This window comes from Hyla sarda, chromosome 1 (assembly GCF_029499605.1).
Source record: "Hyla sarda isolate aHylSar1 chromosome 1, aHylSar1.hap1, whole genome shotgun sequence".
NCBI classification, from domain to species: Eukaryota; Metazoa; Chordata; class Amphibia; order Anura; family Hylidae; genus Hyla; species Hyla sarda.
Genome location: NC_079189.1, coordinates 348,975,830 through 348,990,798, shown reverse-complemented (window position 1 = coordinate 348,990,798; position 14,969 = coordinate 348,975,830). Strand labels below are relative to the sequence as shown.

Below are 14,969 nucleotides of genomic sequence, written 5' to 3'. Positions count from 1 at the left end.
TTTGTCTAATAAAATTGATTTTTATAAACATATACTTGGATCGTTATGCGCTCATTTTCTAGTGTTTCTAATTCAAGTTTATAGAGTAGATCTGTTACGTATTGGGACTTATGTGTCTTATTCCTTTAACATAATCAAATCCATGCCTGCTGTGTAGTGTTGAGCGGCATAGGCCATTTTCGAATTCGCGAATATTCGCGAATATATGGACGAATATTCATCATATATTCGCGAATATTCGCATATTCGTTATATTCTAGTTTTATTTTCGCACATGCGAAACTTCGCATATGCGAAAATTAACACATGTGAATATTAGCATATACAAAATTAGCATACACGAAAATTCGCATATGCAAACATTAGCATATGCTAATTTTCGCATATGCGAATTGTCGCACGCCAGTCTCACACAGTAGTATTACAGCCTTCTTTACACCACACAAGCTGGAAGCAGAGAGGGATGATCACTGTGATGTGTACTGTGAAGAAAAAAACCCAAAAAAAAAACGAATATTCGTAATTACGAATATATAGCGCTATATTCGCGAAATTCGCAAATTCGCGAATATGCGATATTCGCCAATAATATTCGAATTGCGAATATTCGTGAGCAACACTACTGCTGTGGTGTGTGCAGTGTTTGTAGCTCAGCCTCCTTGTCCCCAACACTACTTCTGCCTGCTTCCTATAATAATTATAATCATAATATTAAAAAGCTTTATTTATATAATGACAACTTATTCAGGAGCACAGTCAAAAGTTGTGATCATTGGGGCCCAGATGCTCAGACCCCCACAATTGCTAGAACTAAGAAACAAAAGCACTCACCTGAACATTGTGCGCCATTATTTATTGACTCTATTCAGAAAGCCAAGCCTGTGGTTTATGGATTCAATGAATGTCTCATAGACTTTCATCTAATCCATACACTGTGCTCTTGCTTTTCCTGGAGTGCCAAGCAGAAGCAAGTGGACACAGGGGAACACTTCCGCCCCATTCTAGCAAGCAGTAGGGGTCTCAACATCTAGACCTTGAACCACAACAATCCCTACTTCTGACATGTCATAGCGTCAAAGTTCGTGGAACATTTAGGTACACTTGAATTATGGGATAACCCCTTTTATTTATTAGAATATCATATAGACAGTTTTTTCCCCTGAAGATATAGCAATCATTTAGTTGATGTTTTCCACATTTGATTTCACTCCATTGGTTCTCCATATGGTTTAGGTGATGGGACATGCTAGTTAACCAGCTGCCACCTCCTACTGTTAATAGGAGTTTATAAATAATGGAGATGTGAGCTATACAACACTCGCCATCCTGTGAGAGACAAATGAATTCTTCAGCATTCAGTTCTTTACTCTTCCTTTGGGACCACCACTCTTCATTCTTGATCTCACTCACTTGCCACCATCGTAAACATGTACTAAATGAACTATTTATTCTTTCAGCTGCAGCAGAGAATTACATACCACATTAACTTACTACAAACAGATGCTGATAGGTACTTCCAACTATGAAGAGAGGAACAATATATATATATATATATATATATATATATATATATATATATATATAATGGTACACCTTATAAACCTTATAAAACTACACGATTATTTGAACAACTATGGCAGAATAAAGATTATAAAAGATGGGGTATTCTGTGTATAGATGTCTAATGTCATTCATTTGGTCCATGGGAAAATGATGGTCTTGCATTAAAGGAGGGGACATTCTTCGGGAGTCAATGGCCATAATAAAAGCTGTGTAAACAGATTGTGTTTTACAGGAAGTGTCACACAATGTATGTGATAATGTACAGATTTCCAGGATAACCAGATAAAACCCATCATCCCAGTTCCCAAAGCAAAATAGTGAATTTCTTGAAAATCCCAAATAACCATAAAATGTTGAAAATCATACATCTGCCAGGGTAAATGAAGCATGAATATCCCCATTGTGCTCAGTACACAACCATAATTGCTTTAGTCAGCTGGCTGCTGCATTTATCTACAAATCAAACAGATCACACAGCTATAATTTCCAAACTTTCAAGCCAGGATTCGGAGCACTTTGAGCCAATGCTCCAGGCTTCACAATAATAACTACGGCAGACAAAACAAATGATTTTGTGTTTTACAACCTTCCACTGTCTGCTCTTAAGCGACTATTTTGTTTGCCCATCCCAAAAACATCTTAATTAAAGACACACAGTGGTGGATATGTTCTAACCTGCAAGTCTTTACCAAGTCGCGTCTCTAAATCTGATAACACAACGTTCCCAAACAAAGAATGAGAGAGGAAATCTAATTAGAAATAGCAAGCAGCATCGCAAATAGATCAAAATGCTGTGTTCTCAAATGAAGGCTCGATGTGGGTCCAACTAAAACTCCGGGGTTCCAATCACACTAAGGGTCTATGCACACAGCAGAATTTCTGCTTGCAGAATTCCACCTCGAATTAAAGCCCATAGACATGTATGGGATTCCGCACTCCTATTCACACTTCTGAATTTCCGCAAGCGGAAATTCAGAAGTGCGAATGGGAGTGCAGAATCCCATAGAGGTCTACAGGCTTTAATTTGAGGTGGAATTCCTCATCCGGAAATGTTGCCATATGAATAGGCCCTAAAGGAAGTAGGCATTTCAAATTCAAATGTCAGACTGGGACTATTGATACAACATTCCATTTAAAAAGGGGAAATATATATTTTTTTATCTTTACTCCATTTGTCTTAGAAGGTGAAAGCTAATTGATTTACTCCTATTATCTAACCCTCTGAAATAAGAAGTCTTAATAGGAAGTCTTTAAAGGAAACTGTCAGCTCTATATCATGTTTAGAGCTCAAGTGTCGAGGAGGTGTTGCCAAGTCATAGGATGCTCCTCTCCCTCTCTACCCCACCCCTTCCTGCCTTGACTGATTGACGTACAAGTTTCGGCATCCAGCACTGACTCGTGGAAGGCAATCAACCTACACAGCCTCCTTGACAACTGAGCTCTGGCAATGATTCCTTTAAATCGTATTTGTCTAGCAGTATAATGATATAATAATAACTCTTTATTTATATAGCCCACACAGATTCTGCAGCGCTGTACACTCAAATTGCTCCCTGTCCCCATTAGGGCCCACAATCTAAACCTCAGTTTAGATTAATTTTAGATCAGTATGTTTTGAATTGTTTAGACATTGTTTAGCACTTTCTTACCCCAATCTGTTCAGCTGTTCCCAAGATATAGCACTATCTTGCAATATGAACTCTTAACTACACATCTGACGCCATCTCCTGGGTCCTGTTTGTGCCACCCCACACATATTCATCTTCTTCTCCTTGACCAGCAGGACAGCATCAATAGGACCCAGGGGATGGCGTCGGAGGTGCAGATAGTCTTCAAACCCACCTCCAGTGCAGATCATTTGCATATTGCAAGATTTGCTAGATCTCGGAAATGGCTTAAAGTGGTACTCTGCTGTTCAGAGTTTGGAACAAACTGTTCCAAACGCTGGAGCCAGTGCCGGGAGCTCGTGACATCATAGCCCCACCCCCTCATAATGTCACACCCGCAACTCAATGCAAGTCTATGGGAGGGGGCGTGATGGCTGCCACGCCCCCTCCCATAGACTTGCATTGAGGGGGCGAAGCAATGACATCACAAGCTCCGGGGCGTTGGCTCCAGCGTTCGGAACAGTTTGTTCCAAACACTGAGCAGCGGTGTACCGCTTTAAAGGATTGGGGTCAGAAACACATAATTTTACTCAGGATTACCCACGCTAGCTATCTGTACTTTCAGGTTAGTGGGGTTGATCTAAATATCAGTTTCCCTTTAAGCATTTATGTAGCCAATCGCCTGAAATGTCTGCTGGTTTAGCATCACTAATCTTTGTACGAATTATATTGTCACTTTGTTCTCTAATTGTGGAAATCTTTCAGTAATCAGTCGGATCCTGAACACTTTGACTGATAAATATTTTTATCACTTTTATCTACTTACAGTAAAGTGAATCTGTCAAAACCCCTAAGCTATCATACCTAAGGGCAGCATAGAATAGTGGGACACTGAGTAAGGGATACATATTTTTCTATTATGATTTGATTCAATATTGTAATATGATTGCATATGAGAGCTGCTTCTCCTATTTTTCCACACTCAGGGGGAGATTCATCAAGACCTGTGCAGAGGAAAAGTTGCCCAGTTGCCCATAGCAACCAATCAGATCACTTCTTTTATTTTTCAGAGGCCTTTTTAAAAATGAAAGCGATCTGATTGGTTGCTAGGGGCAACTGGTCAACTTTTCCTCTGCACAAATTTTGATGAATCTCCCCCCTTACAAATTACAACTCTAGACAGTTTTTTTTATGAGTTTGTATATGAGTCCTGGCAGCATTTCCATGGCTGTAAGGTGATTGAACTGAGGTAAGGGGCCATGTAAAGGAAAGAGGTACCACTCTGCAGAGGCAATGAGGCATCATACAATGACAGCCCATCCATGAGTTTTTCTGTGGGGGAGATTTATCAAAACCTGTCCAGAGGAAAAGTTGCTGAGTTGCCCATAACAACCAATCAGATCGATTCTTTCATTTTTGAAAACGCCTCTGAAAAATGAAAGAAACAATCTGATTGGTAGCTATGGGCAGCTCAGCAACAGGTTTTAATAAATCTCCCTCTAAATGTATAAACATTACAGGCCCATATTGTCCTGGTGTATACCAAGAGTGCCTTTTTAGTTTGTTACAAACCCAACAAGGATGGTGGTTGTGGGTGCAGTTACTGCTCTTTCAGTCTCGGTGCACTCTAAGTCAATAAGGTGAGGGCCTCTCCTCTTATTTACAGCTGTTGCCCAGCTTCATGGTATTAATTTCAAAGAATAAACATTTACATGCATGCTCCACACAGTAAAAACATAGGAAACCCTTAGGTTATGTAGAATGAATCCAGTGGTGGTCAACATTGTAAGGCTGGGCTCACTCTATGTTTTGATGATACGTTCACCGATCTCATTCATTTGAATGAGCCAACCTGATTCATATAGTGACTCCGGTCAGCTCCTTTTTGCCCCGTATCCGGTTTTCTGACCGGACCTAGACCATCAAAACGTAGTGTGAACCCAGCCTAATATAGATTTTACTCCAAAAGAAAGAACAGCATTTAACTTTAGTACTCGATCACCAACCTTTTAACCTCTTCAGGACCCATGACGTATGCATACGTCTTCACACCCTGGGTCTTAAGGACCCATGACGTATGCATACGTCATGTCTTTTCCTGGTCTCCGCCGCTCACCCGGCGGAGATCGGAAGCGGATCTCTGCTGAAATCCTTCAGCAGGGATCCAGAGCAGACGCCGAGGGGGTTCCCGGGACCCCCACATATGGGTGATCGTCACAGATCGCTTGCGAAATCACGCAAGCGATCTGCTCCGATTCCGGGTATTCGGGTCACTTCGGACCCGATGACCCGCAAAAAAGAAGGTGATCAGCGGTGTACGATACACCGCCAATCACCTTCGGTTGCTGGGAGCGGTGACAATACTGTCACCGCCCCAGCAACGCTGCTATTGGCCGGCGATCGTCCGGCCAATAGCAGCGCGGCAGAGGAGGGGTTAACGGACCTCTCACGCAGCTTTGCGCGCTCGCTCGAGTTCAGTCAGCGGGCAAAGCTGTGTGAAGAGGACCGGGACCCCCCCTCTATGATCCAGAGCCCCCTCACAGGAGAAGATTGCCCCCCTAGTGCAGTGAAAGTGTGTCCCTTAGGGAAAGGTAGGTAAACTGAAAGTAAAAGTAACCTTAAAGTTACTTTTAGGTTACCCCACCTGACCCCCTAATAGGCCCCTAGGGTCCTGTGATCAGTGTCACCCGGGACCTATTAGGGGTTCAGGGCGCTGCGTGCGCCACCCCTTTTTTTTGGCCGCAGTGTGTTTTTTTATTTTTTTCCATTATAACGGTGTGTGAGTGATAATCACTTTGGGGCCAAATTTTTGGAGGCCTATGTACCGCTCAGGGACCTCTCGGTAGATGAGTCTCTCATCAGTTTTAAGGGGAGACTCATCTTCCGCCAGTATATTCCCTCGAAGCGGGCGCGGTATGGCGTGAAGCTCTATAAACTCTGCGAGAGTACCTCCGGGTACACTTGCAGGTTTAGAGTATATGAGGGACGAGATTCCCGTATTGAACCCCCAGATTGTTCCCCCACTCTGGGTGTTAGCGGGAAAATCGTTTGGGACCTTATGCACCCATTGCTGGATAAGGGTTACCACGTGTACGTGGATAACTTTTATACCAGCATCACTCTCTTCACATCCCTTGCCGCCAGATCCATGTCCGCTTGTGGGACCGTGCGGAGGAACCAGAGAGGCCTCCCTCTAAATTTGGTCCAGACGCCTATCCCCAAGGGTGAGTCCCGTGCCCTTACCCATGATAACCTGTTGTTGGTGAAGTATAAGGATAAGAGGGATGTCCTTATGCTCACCACTATCCCTGTGCGAGGTACCGCGGGACCGGTCCTCAAGCCCGATTGTATTCTGGACTACAATCGGTATATGGGGGGAGTTGATCTCTCAGATCAAGTCCTCAAGTCATACAACGCCATGCGGAAAACACGGGCATGGTACAAAAAAGTTGCGGTCTACTTGGTACAGGTTGCCATGTACAACGCTTTTGTATTATCCCCGTACGCTGGCAACACAGGGACATTCCTCCAGTATCAAGAAGAAGTCCTAAGGTTCCTGATCTTTGCTGACCGGGAAAGATCAGGCCGGAGTTCCCAAGGGTCTGGAGTTGTAGGCGCCAGGATCGTCCCAGGCCAGCACTTTCCAGGTGTGATCCCCCACAGTGGAAAGTCGGGACGATCCCAGAAAAGATGCAGAGTGTGTCACAAGAAGGGGAGACGGAAGGACACCACGTATCAGTGTGACACTTGCCCAGATAATCCGGGCCTCTGCATAGGCTGCTTCAGGGAGTATCACACTTCCATGGAGCACTAAATTTTCCCTTTACATTTTAATTTTCCATAATTTGACCAATGTACAAAGTCCAGAGTACATTCCAAATTTTAACCCCCATAAACCACTAAATTGCCCAAAAAAACTGAAAAAAAAAAAAAACCTGATAAGACCTCTAGGGGTGTTTTTTTCAGAAATGGGTCATAGGTCACTGAGTCACTATCATCAGGGACTTTTTATGTTGCCTCAAATGCGCAGTGCTCTCTCTCCACCTGAGCGGGTGCGCATTTGAGGCAACAGGTTAGGGACGGCCACACACATCACATTCCCAGAATAATGACTCAGAGCATAGGGTTTGGGGCGGGCATATTTTTTTTTAGTTTTGGCTATGCTCTGGGTCATCATTCTGGGAACATATCCTATTTTATTATTTTATGATTTATAGTTTTCTGGCCCACTGTACCCCATATTATGGGCCTCTGTACCCCACCTGTCTACCCCAGTTACGGCCTGTTGTCCCCCATAGTGTTCCCCTATTTTAGGGCTCAGTGCTCCCCCCATTAATGCTCCTTGAGGGGGGGGTCCCACATCCTGGCTGCTATAATAAGCTCAAGGCCCCTGACTGACTTCCCACTCCAAGACCTGGTGTGCACCCGCGGAGCGAAAATCATAAAAAATTAAGGTATGTCCTTATTCCAAAGAAATGTATTTACACATTTTGTGGTGTCTTTTCTGCTATTAACCCTTGTAAAAATGTAAAATTTTGGGGAAAACCCACATTTTAGTGAAATTTTTATTTTTTTATTTTACATATGCAAAAGTCGTGAAACCCCTGTGGGGTATTAAGGCTTACTTTACCCCTTGTTACGTTCCTCAAGGGGTCTAGTTTCCAAAATGTGATGCCATGTGTTTTTTTTTTGCTGTCCTGGCACCATAGGGCCTTCCCAAATGCGACATGTCCCCCCCATTTCAGCAAAGTTTGCAAATGTGACTCCTCTTCTGAGCATTGTGGCGCTCCTGCAGTGCACTTGATGTCCACTTATGGGGTACCTCCATACTCAGAAGAGATGGGGTTACAAATTTTGGGGGGTATTTTCTGCTATTAACCCTTGCAAAAATGTGAAATTTGGGGGGAAACACACATTTTAGTGAAAAAAAAAGAAAACATTTTTACATATGGAAAAGTCGTGAAACCCCTGTGGGGTATAAAGGCTCACTTAATTCCTTGTTACGTTCCTCAAGGGGTCTAGTTTCCAAAATGGTATGCCATGTGGGGTTATTTTGCTGTTCTGGCACCATAGAGGCTTCCTAAATGCGACATGCCCCCCTAGCAAAATTTGCTCTCAAAAAGCCAAATATTACTCCTTCTCTTCTGAGCATTGTAATTCGCCCGTAGTGCACTTCAGGGGAACTTATGGGGTACCTCCATACTCAGAAGAGATGGGGTTACAAATTTTGGGCAGTATTTACTGCTATTAACCCTTGCAAAAATGTGAAATTTGGGGGGAAACACACATTTTAGTGAAAAAAAAATAAAAAAAATGTACATATGGAAAAGTCGTGAAACCCCTGTGGGGTATTAAGGCTCACTTAATTCCTTGTTACGTTCCTCAAGGCGTCTAGTTTCCAAAATGGTATGCCATGTGGGTGTTTTTGCTGTTCTGGCACCATAGAGGCTTCCTAAATGCGACATGCCCCCCTAGCAAAATTTGCTCTCAAAAAGCCAAATATTACTCCTTCTCTTCTGAGCATTGTAGTTCGCCCGTAGTGCACTTCAGGGGAACTTATGGGGTACCTCCATACTCAGAAGAGATGGGGTTACAAATTTTGGGCAGTATTTACTGCTATTAACCCTTGCAAAAATGTGAAATTTGGGGGGAAACACACATTTTAGTGAAAAAAAAATAAAAAAATGTGCTGTTCTGGCACCATAGGGGCTTCCTAAATGCAATATGCCCCCAAAAAACCATTTCAGAAAAACGTACTCTCCAAAATCCCCTTGTCGCTCCTTCGCTTCTGAGCCCTCTACTGCGACTGCCGAACACTTTACATAGACGTATGAGGTATGTGCTTACTCGAGAGAAATTGGGCTACAAATAGAAGTAAAAATTTTCTCCTTTTACCCCTTGTAAAAATTCAAAAATTGGGTCTACAAGAACATGTGAGTGTAAAAAATGAAGATTGTGAATTTTCTCCTTCACTTTGCTGCTATTCCTGTGAAACACCTAAAGGGTTAAAATGCTGACTGAATGTGATTTTGAATACTTTGGGGGGTGCAGTTTTTATAATGGGGTCATTTGTGGGGTATTTCTAAGATGAAGACCCTTCAAATTCACTTCAAACCTGAACTGGTCCCTGAAAAATAGTGAGTTTTGAAATTTTGTGAAAAATTGGAAAATTGCTGCTGAACTTTGAAGCCCTCTGGTGTCTTCCAAAAGTAAAAACACGTCAATTTTATGATGCAAACATAAAGTAGACATATTGTATATGTGAATAAAAAATTTTTTTATTTTGAATATCCATTTTCCTTACAAGCAGAGAGCTTCAAATTTAGAAAAATGTAAAATTTTCAAATTTTTCATCAAATTTGGGGATTTTTCACCAAGAAAGGATGCAAGTATCGACAAAAATTTAACACTGTGTTAAAGTAGAATATGTCACGAAAAAACAATCTCGGAATCAGAATGATAACTAAAAGCATTCCAGAGTTATTAATGTTTAAAGTGACAGTGGTCAGATGTGCAAAAAATGGCCGGGTCTTAAGGTGTAAAATGGCTGGGTCCTTAAGGGGTTAAAGGGGAACTCCGGTGGACAGAAGTAGAAAACAAATGTTTTCAAATCAACTGGTGCCTTAAAGTTAAACAGATTTGTAAATTACTTCTATTAAAAAATATTAATCCTTCCAGTACTTATTCACTGCGGTATAAAACAGAGAAATGTGTGAATTTCTTTCCAGTCTGACAACAGTGCTCTCTGCTGACACCTCTGTCCGTGTCAGAACTGTCCAGATTAGAATCATATCCCCATAGAAAACCTTTCCTGCTAGACAGTTCCTGACATGGACAGAGGTGTCAGTAGAGAGAACTGTTGTCAGGCTGGAAAGAACTTCACAAATTTCTCTGTAGTATATCTGTAGTATATAGAAGCTTATAAGTACTAGAAGGGTTAAGATTTTTAAATAAAAGTGATCTACAAACCTGTTTAACTTTCTTGCACCAGTTGATTTGAAGAAACTTTTTTTCCACCGGAGTTCCCCTTTAAGCAAAAGCATATATTGTATGTACTTTTATACAGCAGGTTTAGGACCAAGGCATCCTTCAAAATAAGAGGAATACATTTTTGAAGGTACATTTAATCAAATGGTATACATAAAGTCACATCCCACACAACTTTCACTTTTCACATGCTTGTATGAAAAGACCAAATTTAATAATAAAAAATAACTATATATCTCCAAATTCAGCATATTTCTCTGTGCTTGATGCGGCCTTTAAACAGAGAAGCATAGGTGACCTGTTTTTCATAAAATTATATCAAAATACCAAACAAGCATCAAGTACAATTACAGTAAAGAATCACTAGAAATTCATAAACACGCTGATCCAGATTTATCAATCTGCCTGATACCAAAACTGGTTTTGCCCATAGCAACCAATAACAGATGTGCTTTCTATTTACTAGTGCTCATAAAGAACCTGTGCTGTTATTGGTTGTTAAGGGCAAAACTTTTTTTAAGGGAAATAAATAAATCTTGCCCAATGGGCTGGTTAACAAAAGCTGAGCTCTGATTGGTTTTTATGGGCAACCAATATAGTTTGCTTGTTAGAAAACTGTGATGCCTTAAACTACTTTGCTCTGGTTTTAATGAACAGCTGTCACATTTGGGGTAGGGAGCAGTGTATCCAAACCACTGTCCCTATGTACTTGGCTGATCCGCCCTAAACAGCTGCCCCAACTGGGTGATGATCCCTACATTATACAAACTGAACGGGCATTAAGAATAGTCAGACAGTCCTAGTCAGCAACATTCAAGCAAATAGATACCAGTACAGCAAGGGTTAACCAGGGAGAGGACTATAGTCAAAAACCAAGAGGGCAGCAAAAGTACGGAGTGTCAGGCAAAGGGATAGTCAGGTCACAAGCAGGGGTCAGGTATAACAGATAAGGTCTGTAGAAGATACAGTATAAGGGTACGTTCACACGTACGCAGATTTGATGGGGAGGATTTGATGCACAGGATTTTCTGCTGCAGATTTCAATGTAAACTAAATGACTGAGCACAGCTTCTAATCTGCAGTTACAAATCCTGCGCATCAAATCTGCGCAGGATCCTGTACGTGTGAACGCACCCTAAATGCAGGGAATGAACCACGTACACAGACAAGGACTATGTATGCTGAAAGGATTTAAATAGCCCACCTCTTGCCCACAGCTGATTGGCCCAGTGCCTGCACCGCCTCATTGTCTGAGCTGGCAACGTCACTCAGTGATGAACGGCCCTGCGACGTGCAGAGCTGTTGTCACAATAATGAATGGTGCTGTGGCTGGACCGAAGGGGGAACAAATGTTACAGCAACAAGGACAGTTTTTCTTTTAGGCTATTTTGATTATCTTCCCCAGTAACTTTACAAAAGTAATCAATTCGTATACCCAAATTTTAGCATTACATGGAATTAAAGGGAAAAAATCGTGATTTGAAAAAAAAATTTTAGGCATTTTTCAATTCAGATTAAAAAAAAAATGTCAATGTCTGTCCCTTATTGTGTGCTGCTGTTTGAAACAATGATCTTGAAGTTTTCCCCATTCATTTCTGTTGTCTCCCTTCAAGAGTACACTAATCAACAATAACATTACAATTGTTGTCTTAAAGGGCTTTTCTGGGCAAAATGTTTTAATAACATATTCTCAAAATAGGTCATTAGTATTAGATTAGTGGGGAGTTGACACCTGCCACCCCCACCGATCAGCTTCCCAAAGCTGCAGCATCACCATACACAGTGAAATAACGCAGAAAGCTCCACACATTGTTTAGTGGCTATTCTGGATTACTACAGCTCAGTTCTCATTTACTACAATGGGAAATGAGTTACAGTGAGCCAGCCCAGTCTCTACAAAATGAACAAAGTGATCTGGTGAGTGCTCTGTTTTACTGTGTATGGTGGCATTGCAGCTTTGGCAAACAGCTGATCGTCAGGGGTGCTGAGTGTCGACACCTCACTAATCTAAAATTGATGACCTATCATGAGATGAGGCAAAAAAACAAACTTTAAAGGGGTATTCCAGTGGAAAACATTTTTTTTTATCAATTGGTGCCAGAAAGTTAAACAGATTTGTAAATTACTTCTATTTAAAAATCTTAATCCTTCCAGTACTTATCAGCTGCTGTATGTTATTTTCTTTTTGAGTTTCTTTTCTGTCTGATCACAGTGCTCTCTGCTGACACCTCTGTCCATGTCAGGGACTGTCCAGATCAGGAGCGGTTTGCTATGTGCATTTGCTCCTACTCTGGACAGTTCCTGACATGGACAGAGGTGTCAGCAGAGAACACTGTGGTAAGACAGAAAGAAAATTAAAAGAAGAAAAGAACTTGTTGAACATACAGCAGCTGATAAGCTCTGGAAGGGTTAAGATTTTTAAATAGAAGTAATTTACAAATCTGTTTAACTTTCTGGCACCAGATGATTAAAAAAATGTTAAAAAAGAGTAGACAGAAATCATAGAGAAATATTTTACAGACCACCTGTCATCCTCTTTATGATGGGTAAGATTTGTGGTCAGGCCATAATCAAGCAGCTGTAGGATAGAATTAAATGCTCCCTTACTGTAGGTCTAGTATACAGCACCACAGTGATACGCTTCTCTTTGTTTCTGAAAGTCTCAATAAGCGAGTAGATTTCTCCTGCAACTTTTGCAGAAGGAAAGTGTGCAAGTTCCAAATATAGTAAAAAGAGATCTACAAATATTGATAGTAATGTATCACCTTAATATTCTACTAGAAGAAAACTAGGGGCATGGAGCATTCATGAATTATACATTTAGGAAACCCATAGTATCACAATTGTCACTTTTCACAATGACAGCTGTGAATAGGTTAAATAGTCAGCACATTAAAAAGTAGAATACAGAAAAATAAAGTCTTACTGGTTTTCATCTGAGTTTTCAAGCTATAAATATATGTTCTATTTACAAGTATGTATTATGAGTTAAATAATGCGATTTGATGATTATAGATTGGAGCAAGACTGTGGCAATCCCTTATTTCTTGTAAACACGAAATTCTCAACTAAACTGTAGATGGAACAAAGATGAAGAATTACTACATTGTTGTTATATGACACTAGCATAACCCATAATAAAGAGGAAACACATGTAATATGTAATACAATTGGGGGTGTTATTTCATGCAACAAATGAAAATATTTAGAAAACATTATAGTGATTAGATTATAGGTGTAAACAAAGTTTATCAATGCAGAGAACCCTGAAGTATACACACACACATATATACAGTATATATATATATATATATATATCACAATAGTAGCTGTAGGCAGAGCTGCACAGTTCCTTAACAATATAAGTAATACTTACAGTTCTCTAGTAAGTTGTCTTTAAAATGTGAAACTTAAACCATGGAATCCTTGTAGTTTTGCTGGTGTTGGCTTCCACTGTGCAGGATAAAACAAGTAACTTTAGTGAGAATGTCCAGGAAAGAGGAATCTTGGGATTATTGTGATAAGAACACTTATACTAATGTTATAAAATGTTTACACTAAGAAGAGAGAAGTAGTTGGCAGTATGCCCTGGTTCATACCCCTTCCTGCATACTGGGACCCCACAGAGCACTTGTTAATAAGCTCTGTGCTTTATCAGAACTTGCTGCTACAGGCTGCCAGCTGTAAAGTTTACTTCTCCTCCTCAAATGACACAGCTGGAAACCCCACTCCCACATTTATTTGCTTAGATTTGGCAGATTCCCATGGTACAGGGGTTCAGCATCCTATACACCAAGGTTATCACAATCTCACCTCTGAGGAATCCAAGAAGAGGATGGCGAGATGAAAGATTAACTGTGCTCTGGGCTGGAGTAGAGAAGATGGATGGTTCTGTTCATGTCACAGGGCTGTTCAGAATGGCAGACAAGGCTGGAAACATTGTATTTATGAGATGTCTTTTTCGATAGACAAGTAGTAATAGGCGGATGTGAAAGAATATAAAGGGTTTGTTATTTAACCTTTTGTCAAGACTGCCCTAACACATTAGAGCACCAAGGAGGCCAGGCTCATCATTGGTGCCCTCCCCCTATTTAGTTGTTATGTGTAGTATACACTATCCAACTCCTAAGTTTTTGAGATAGGTATGAGTAAGATTTCTTAAAAGGGGACTCCGGCGCTAAGACATCTTATCCCCTATCCAAAGGATAAGGGATACGATGCCTGATCAAGGGGTCCCGCCGCTGAGGACCCCCGTGATCTTGCACGCAGCACCCCGTTAGAATCAGTCCCCGGAGCACATTCGCTTCGGGTCTGATTACTGGTGATCACAATCCTTTGGATAGGTGATAAGATGTCTTGGTGCCAGAGTACCCCTTTAACAGGACATTGCTATGCTTACATTAGTACATACATTGTTCAGGTGGTGCCCAAATTTTGCCACACCATGGCCAAAAATATTAGACATACAAAAAGTCCCCAAAAATTGTCACACAGCGTGTCACACATTAAAGAGGTACTCCAGTGGAAAATAATAATATTTTTTTTTTAAATGAACTGGTGTCAAAAAGTTAAACAGATTTGTAAATTACTTCTATTTAAAAATCTTAATCCTTCCAGTACTTATCAGCTGCTGTATACTACAGAGGAAATTCTTTTCTTTTTTTTTATTTATTTTCTGTCTGACCACAGTGCTCTCTGCTGACACCTCTGTCTATGTCAGGAACTGTCCAGAGCAGGATAGGTTTGCTATGGGGATTTGCTCCTGCTCTGGACAGTTCCTGACATGGACAGAGAGCACTCTGGTCAGACAGA

At 41.1% G+C, this 14,969-nt stretch overlaps 1 protein-coding gene across 1 annotated transcript in view; it reads right to left on the bottom strand.

The window, feature by feature from the left end:
- The window catches only part of FREM1 (FRAS1 related extracellular matrix 1), a 264,848-nt gene extending 250,813 nt beyond the window's left edge, over nt 1-14,035 (bottom strand). The window contains exons 1-2 of the mRNA XM_056521167.1: nt 13,971-14,035; nt 13,534-13,610 (exon numbers count right to left, since the gene is read on the bottom strand). The gene's annotated coding sequence lies outside the window, so the exon portion shown is untranslated. The remainder of the gene's footprint in view (nt 1-13,533; nt 13,611-13,970) is intronic.
- Between the last annotated feature and the right edge of the window lie 934 nt (nt 14,036-14,969).